This window comes from Coregonus clupeaformis, chromosome 28 (assembly GCF_020615455.1).
Source record: "Coregonus clupeaformis isolate EN_2021a chromosome 28, ASM2061545v1, whole genome shotgun sequence".
Classification (NCBI taxonomy): domain Eukaryota; kingdom Metazoa; phylum Chordata; class Actinopteri; order Salmoniformes; family Salmonidae; genus Coregonus; species Coregonus clupeaformis.
Window position 1 is genome coordinate 27675080 of NC_059219.1, and position 8069 is coordinate 27683148.

Sequence of the window (8069 nt, forward strand, 5' to 3'; positions counted from 1 at the left end):
ACTCCTGTGTTGTCTTGGCTGTGTGCTTAGGGTCGTTGTCCTGTTGGAAGGTGAACCTTCGCCCCAGTCTAAGATACTGAGCGCTCTGGAACAGATTTTCATCAAGGATCTCTCTGTACTTTTCTCCGTTAATTTTGCCTTGATCCTGACTAGTCTCCCAGTCCCTGCAGCTGAAAAACATCCCCACAGCATGATGCTGCCACCACAATGCTTCACTGTAGGGATGGTGCCAGGTTTCCTACAGACGTGACGCTTGGCATTCAGACCAATAGTTCAATCTTGGTTTCATCAGTCCAGAGAATCTTGTTTCTCATGGTCTGAGAGTCTTTAGGTGCCTTTTGGCAAACTCCAAGCGGGCTGTCATGTGTCTTTTACTAAGGAGTGGCTTCCGTCTGGCCACTCTACCATAAAGGCCTGATTGGTGGAGTGCTGCAGAGATGGTTGTCCTTCTGGAAGGTTCTCCCATCTTCACATAGGAACTCTAGAGCTCTTTCAGAGTGACCATCGGGTTCTTGGTCACCTCCCAGACCAAGGCCCTTCTCCCCTGATTGCTCAGTTCGGCCAGGTGGCCAGCTCAATGAAGAGTCTTGGTGGTTCCAAACTTCTTCCATTTAAGAATGATGGAGGCCACTGTGGTCTTGGGGACCTACAATGCTGCAGAAATATTTTGGTACACTTCCCCAGATCTGTGCCTAGACACAATCCTTTCTCGGAGCTCTATGGACAATTCCATCGACCTCATGGCTTGGTTTTTGCTCTGATATGTACTGTCAACTGTGGGACCTTATATTGACAAGTGTGTGCATTTCCAAATCATGTCAAATCAATTTAATTTACCACAGGTGGACTCCAATAAAATTGTAGAAACATCTCAAGAATGATCAACGGAAACAGGATGCACCTGAGCTCAATTTCGAGTCTCATAGCAAAGGGTCTGAATACTTCTGTATTTAAGGTATTTCTGTTTTTAATTTGTAATACATTTGCAAAAAAAAACAATTGTTTTCACTTTGTCATTATGGGGTATTGTGTGTAGATTGCTGGGGAATATTTTTTATTTAATCCATTTTAGAATAAGGCTGTAATGTAACAAAATGTGGAAAATGTCAAGGGGTCTGAATACTTTCCGAAGTCACTGTAAGCAGGACACAGACAGGCAGTCTAAGGCAGTATCTAGCTACAACATACAACATTCCAAAATAATGGAAACAGTTGTGTAAATGAGGGATACAAAGTATATCGAAAGCAGGTGCTTCCACACAGGTGTGGTTCCTGAATTAATTAAGCAATTAACATCCCATCATGCTTAGGGTCATACAAATGCTGGGCAGGCCATTATTTTGGCTACCTTGGCTATGCTCCCATAGGATGACAATGCACCCATCCACAGGGCACGAGTGGTCACTGAATGGTTTGATGAGCATCAAAGACAGAGTTTTCCACCACCATCAACAAAGCACCAAATTATGGAATGTCTCATGGAAGAATAGTGTCCCATCCCTCCAATAGGGTTCCAGACACTTGAAGCTGTTCTGGCTCGTGGTGGCCCAACGCCCTATTAAGACACTTTATGTTGGTGTTTCCTTTATTTTTGCAGTTACCTGTAGGTTACATCAATTGATGGGTAGTTACAGACAGCATAAAACCAACAAAGATTTACACAAATCATGTCTTAAAATAAATTCCACATAGGATACCGGCACATTCCACATAGGCTACCGGTAGACTGATTTGTGCGTAAAGTAACATGTGCAGAACATGATACGGTTGTTTAGCTCTGGAGAAGAGGCATCCTGGGGGTCGGAGCGGGGCGGTTCGATTCAGTCGCGCAGCTTCTGACATTATTTTATTACCCGGCCAATGCATTCCTCCCCTTTAACTGGAGGTCCCCCTCACTGAGAATGTGTCACACTCAGGCCTGCAGGAGATTTGCATTTTACTGATTGCCAACTGCTTTCAGCACTTTCACATACCTTGGGTCCATCATCACCAACAACCTGTCATTTGACGCCAAGCTCAGCAGCCGCCCTGGAAAAGCAGCCTCAACTTTTGGAAAATTAACATCTACATTAGGGCAGGGGTATTCAAATATGTTTTCTCAGAACCATTTCTATTGCTCTCACATTTTGTTGTGGCAGTATGTTCTAAAAACATTACTGGTACATTATGTTATCACATTATCCTGGAAACCTAATGAAAACGTTTGGGGAATGTTCGGTGGTGGTTGTTACAGATGTTGTGCACAACTTTCCAAGGATATTTCATTTAAAACAGTTTCTGGAGAAAATAAAACATTATTTGAATGTTTTGGGGATGTTATCATCCTAATAAGTAGAACTTAATGGGAATCTTAGATAATGTTCTGGGAATGTTTCCAGTTTGCTGGGTACTTTCCTCCATTTGAATCAACAACATGAAATAGCCTAATCTGAAATGGTTTAAGACTGATCAGAAAGTGCCTTTGAAGTGGAATTCCACTACCTTCGGATGTTAGAAACATGTGATGTAAATATTAAAGGTTGACTTCAAAATGACAAAAAATTGCCAATATACAGTATATTGAAGACCTTTGCTCTATCTACAGCACTGTACCTAACTTGTTCTGTCTGCAATTCAACACTATCTACTAATTACAGCTCTGTGGCATACGCATGTGCTCACTGGCCAACAAGGAAGTCCCATGAGTAAAAAAAATGTGAGTCCACTCTTACGGAATGAGGAATTCTGAAAAGGTTTTATAGCCACATGAGGGTGATGGCTTTATCCTTCCCCCGCCTGCCAGTATGACTGTCTGTAACATGTGTGTTATCTAACTGTGCCCAGTTAGTCATTGTCAACCATATTGTCTGTGTCCCAAATGGACCCCTTTCCCTATAGTGTACTACTTTTGACCAGGAACCATAGGGCTCTGGTCAAATGATTTAGTGCACTAGGCCTATATAGGGAATATGGTGCCATTTGGGACACATTGTTTGGTAACATCTATTTACAACTCTGCCTTACAACATGCTCTGACGTCTTGCGACATTCAGTCGGTTGAATTACATTTATTTCACTGGATTCTCTGTTGTCTTTTTGCTACTCTAGTGCCAAAGGTAGACTATTAATCATCAATGTAGTCAATGTTGCAACGTGCAGCCATTGATTAGTCTCCATTATAATCAGACTGCACTTCTCTCATTGATGTCTAAGACTGTGTCGTTAAATGAACTTCTCCATGGAGACAACTCAAGTGTCGAATATGTCTTCTGTTCAGGATTAGGGTGATGAAAGTGGCTCCTTTTTTGCCTTGTTTGACCATAAATAGTGCAGGATTAGTGGTTTGTTTTACGCACCATTTATTCAAGGTGTGATCAAATACTGCTTATCTCACCCCGCCTACAAGACTCACAGTTCCAGCTCCACCAGGATGTGGCCTATGGCTCTGGGTCTGACATAGAGTTGGGTGGCAATAGAGAGGTTATTGGCTCTTGACCATAAGATACAGGAGGGATAGTAACTGATTATAATAGAGAAAAGTATTGTCATTCAGCTCACAGTGCACACTATTTCATTCACTGCTTCCTCTGTCCTGTTTTTGCCTTTTTTTCCCCCGAGTAGTGAACCCTTTACCTCGTTTGTACAGCACTTTGCTATGACACCTGACACATCTGATCCGTCTTACCCATCATCACTAGGGAGCTGGGAACGGCAAGTGCTTTGACATTCTACATGGTCCAGGGTTGCCTCCCACGATGCCTGGCTGCCACATGGCAGGTTATTTATAGTTTGATGATGCAGGTGTCTCACATCACCACCTGTTGGACCCTTGGCTGGAGCTGCCTCTGCCCAGCTGCCAAATGACGAGGATGCTGTTGCCACGGAAACTGGATTATGTTGACATCAAGGCCTTTGAAATTGTCATCCATGGAAACAAAATCCATGTTCCCCCAACATGGCGGACGTGGTTATCAGCCTCCCATAGCTTCTATGAGTCACTACACAGCAGCCAGCCCAGGTGAGGGCCATTTTATAGGGAAAAGTCTAGCCGCTTGTCACCAAAACATTGTAACATCATCTACACACATGAATGCACACACACAAACACACAAGCAAGAGCACATACAAGTCCACACAGTTATTCTAACGGGAAATTATATTATGTCTGGTAAGTGTGTGTGTGTTTCTTCACTGCATGACTTAACGAACACATGACAATAAATACATCTCAATCAGCAAACAAACTTTACAATGTCATTCAAATTGCTCAGATGCTATAATTACCATCAAACCTGGCAGAGTGGAAGGAGATTGGGTGTGGGTATGTGGCTTGTGTAAAACTACTGTCTGAGAACACAAGGGACATAATCGGTTTTACCATTGGGTAAGAGACTGACTACCTCTTATGTTATTCATTAGTCATCAGCACAAGACATTGCAAATAGTCAGCTGCATTGCAAAAAGTTATGTGCATTTGCCAAACGTGTTTCAGTAGAGACTCTGCACTCTGTTCCGTATGTAGTCTATTGCCGTGTAACAGGCTAGGCATAATACGAGGAAAGTCTAATTCAGTTATGACTTCATGATTCATTTCCAGACTCCAGGCTAAAACCGAAATGTAACACAGACAGTACATACAGTATGTAAAAACATCAAAGACACACAAAGTCTACACAGCATTTATACTGAGTGTACAAAACATTAGGAACACCTGATCTTTCCATGACATAGACTGACCAGGTGAATCTAGGTGAAAGCTATGATCCCTTATTGATGTCACCTATGATCCCTTATTGATAATCCACGTCAATCAGTGTAAATGGAGGGGAGGAGACAGGTTAAATAAGGATTTCTAAGCCTTGAGACAAATGAGACATGGATTGTGTGTGTGTGCCATTCAGAGGGTGAATGGGCAAGACAAAATATTTAAGTGCCTTTGAACAGGGTATGGTAGTAGGTGCCAGGTGCACCGGTTTGAATGTGTCAAGTACTGCAACGCTGTTGGGTTTTTCACGCTCAATAGTTTCCCATGTATATCAAGAATGGTCCACCACCCAAAGGACATCCAGCCAACTTGACACAACTGTGGGAAGCATTGGAGTCAACATGGGCCAGCATCCTTGTAGAGTCCATGCCCCAACAAATTGAGGCTGTTCTGAGGGCAAAAGGGGGTGCAACTAAATATTAGGACGGTGTTCCTAATGTTTTGTATATATTCCAGATACTGCCGTCATTCTGTTTCGCACATTCTGAAATACAGATGTGCCTATACATGAAATATTGAAATGAGGAGTTTTCAACAGTATTATTCCTGCCAGAAACCCTTTGTTTTGCATAATGTGACCACTAAACACCATTTCTGGTTTGGTCTGCAGCATTTGCATGCTATTTTAATCCTTAAGAGCCTATTGACACACCCGTACGTCAATCTAAGTAACATAATAAAGAAATCCCCATCAAAATCCATCAGTTTAAGCTAGAGATATCATGGGCTGCATCTCAATCCACCACATCCGCCTATGTCGGCCTTCTGCATCTGCGGTGGAAGGTGGCCGAGCTACAGTGGTGTCAGACCAAGACAACGTCTGTAGCGTCTGAACGGTTTGGCCTACAAACTATGATGGTGTTCTCCGTTTTGCTCTACGACCCCCACAAGTGTCATGGAACTCGTCTGCAGCCGGTAACGCTGATGTGCACACTACTGTCTGTAGCGTCCAAACTGTTTGACCTACAAACAAATAACTATGGAAAGGGGAGACTCTCATGAACACAACGTTTTGCTCTACAACCCCCACAAGTGTCACGGGACTCGTCTGAAGGTAACCCATACAAATGAATGGAAGTATATGAAGGTAGTTTTGTGTCAACAAAAATAAGGGTTTAAATATGTGTTAAAAAAAAACACTTCAAAACCTTATTCCTTTTTTTTTTTTTTACAGGCTTTTTATGCCATTCATGAATGTGTTATTGAATGCGTTTCTATGGGCTATAGTAGTAAAGGCCAAATTCAATATTTTAGATGTTTTATTTATTTATTTATACCTGAAGGGGTCCCCCCCGGCTTAGACTTTTAGAGGTTTAATGACATTCCAAAGGATAAAAGTATACTTTGTATTCTATGTTATATTATGAATTAAGGGAGGGGACCTACATGTTATAGGAACAACATGTGCTTTAGATGAAGAAGGGGAGTGGAAACAAGTGGTGATACTGTATCAGAAAGTATATGGTGCAGCAGAAAGCTGTATGTGAATGATGGCTTTCCACATAACGGTTATCGTTGACTTCCAACATGAATCAAATCAAAACACGACTATACAAAACACACTTACAAGTGCCACGTACAACAAATAGACTTCTTCTGATACACTTGTGGATATTTTCCATTAGTTGACTCAGACAACAGCAAAACGATTACAATTCTCCCCATATCATATAATGTCACTCATTATTGATGATAAGGGAAACTTGAAAGCTGTGTGTGCTTGAAAAACAGAACATTTGTTTCATATTCAACAGTTTCCTATTATGTATTGTTTATGTAGTTTAAGCATCAGTAGGCTTAGCCCATGCTTTTTGCTTTGCAAGTCTTATTTTTGCAGCTCAAGGTAAACAACATAATCAAACAGCAATACATTCTCATAAAATGTTGCACAGTAACCATATGCTTGTGATATTATTCGTATGGTATGCTTATCGTTTGACAAATAGTGAACATTCGACTAGTTTAGAGATTATGTGAACATAAAGGAGGATACAAAATATTGTGAGTAGGCCTACAGTGCATTCGGAAAGTATTCAGACCTCTTTCCTCAAAATACCCCATAATGACAAAGCGAAAACAGGTTTTTAGAAAATTGTGAAAAAATACAATTAAATATACACTACCAGTCAAAGGTTTGGACACACCTACATCAAGACTATGAAATAACACATATGGAATCATGTAGTAACCAAAAAAGTGTTAAACATATATTTTATATTTGAGATTCTTCATATAGCCATCCTTTGCCTTGATGACAGCTTTGCACACTCTTAGCATTCTCTCAACCAGCTTCACCTGGAATGCTTTTCCAACAGTCTTGAAGGAGTTCCCACATATGCTGAGCACTTGTTGGCTGCTTTTCCTTCACTCTGCGGTCCGACTCATCCCAGACCATCTCAATTGGGTTGAGTTCGGGAGATTGTGGACAGTGCATGTCAGAGCAAAAACCAAGTCATGAGGTCGAAGGAATTGTCCGTAGAACTCAGAGACAGGATTGTGTCGAGGCACAGATCTGGGGAAGGGTACCAAAACATTTCTGCAGCATTGAAGGTCCCCAAGAACACAGTGGCCTCCATCATTCTTAAGTGGAAGACGTTTGGAACCACCAAGACTCTTCCTAGAGCTGGCCGAACTGAGCAGTCGGGGGAGAAGGGCCTTGGTTAGGGAGGTGACTAAAAACCTGATGGTCACTCTGTCAGAGCTCCAGAGGTCCTCTGTGGAGATGGGAGAACCTTCCAGAAGGACAACCATCTCTGCAGCACTCCACCAATCAGGCCTTTATGGTAGAGTGGCCAGACGGAAGCCACTCCTTAGTAAAAGACACATGACAGCCCGCTTGGAGTTTGCCAAAAGGCACCTGAAGACTCTCAGACCATGAGAAACAAGATTCTCTGGTCTGATGAAACCAAGATTGAACTCTTTGGCCTGACTGCCAACCATCACGTCTGGAGGAAACCTGGCACCATCCCTACGGTGAAGCATGGTGGTGGCAGCATCATGCTGTGGGGATGTTTTTCAGCGGCAAGGACTGGGAGACTAGTCGGGATCAAGGGAAAGATGAACGGAGCAAAGTACAGCAAGATCCTTGATGAAAACCTGCTCCAGAGCGCTCAGGACTTCAGACTGGGGCGAAGGTTCACCTTCCAACAGGACAATGAACTTAACCACACAGCCAAGACAACGCAGGAGTGGCTTCAGGACAAGTCTCTGAATGTCCTTGAGTGGCCCAGCCAGAGCCTGGACTTGAACCCGATCGAACATCTCTGGAGAGACCTGAAAATAGCTGTGCAGCAACGCTCCCCTCCAACCTGACAGAGCTTAAGAG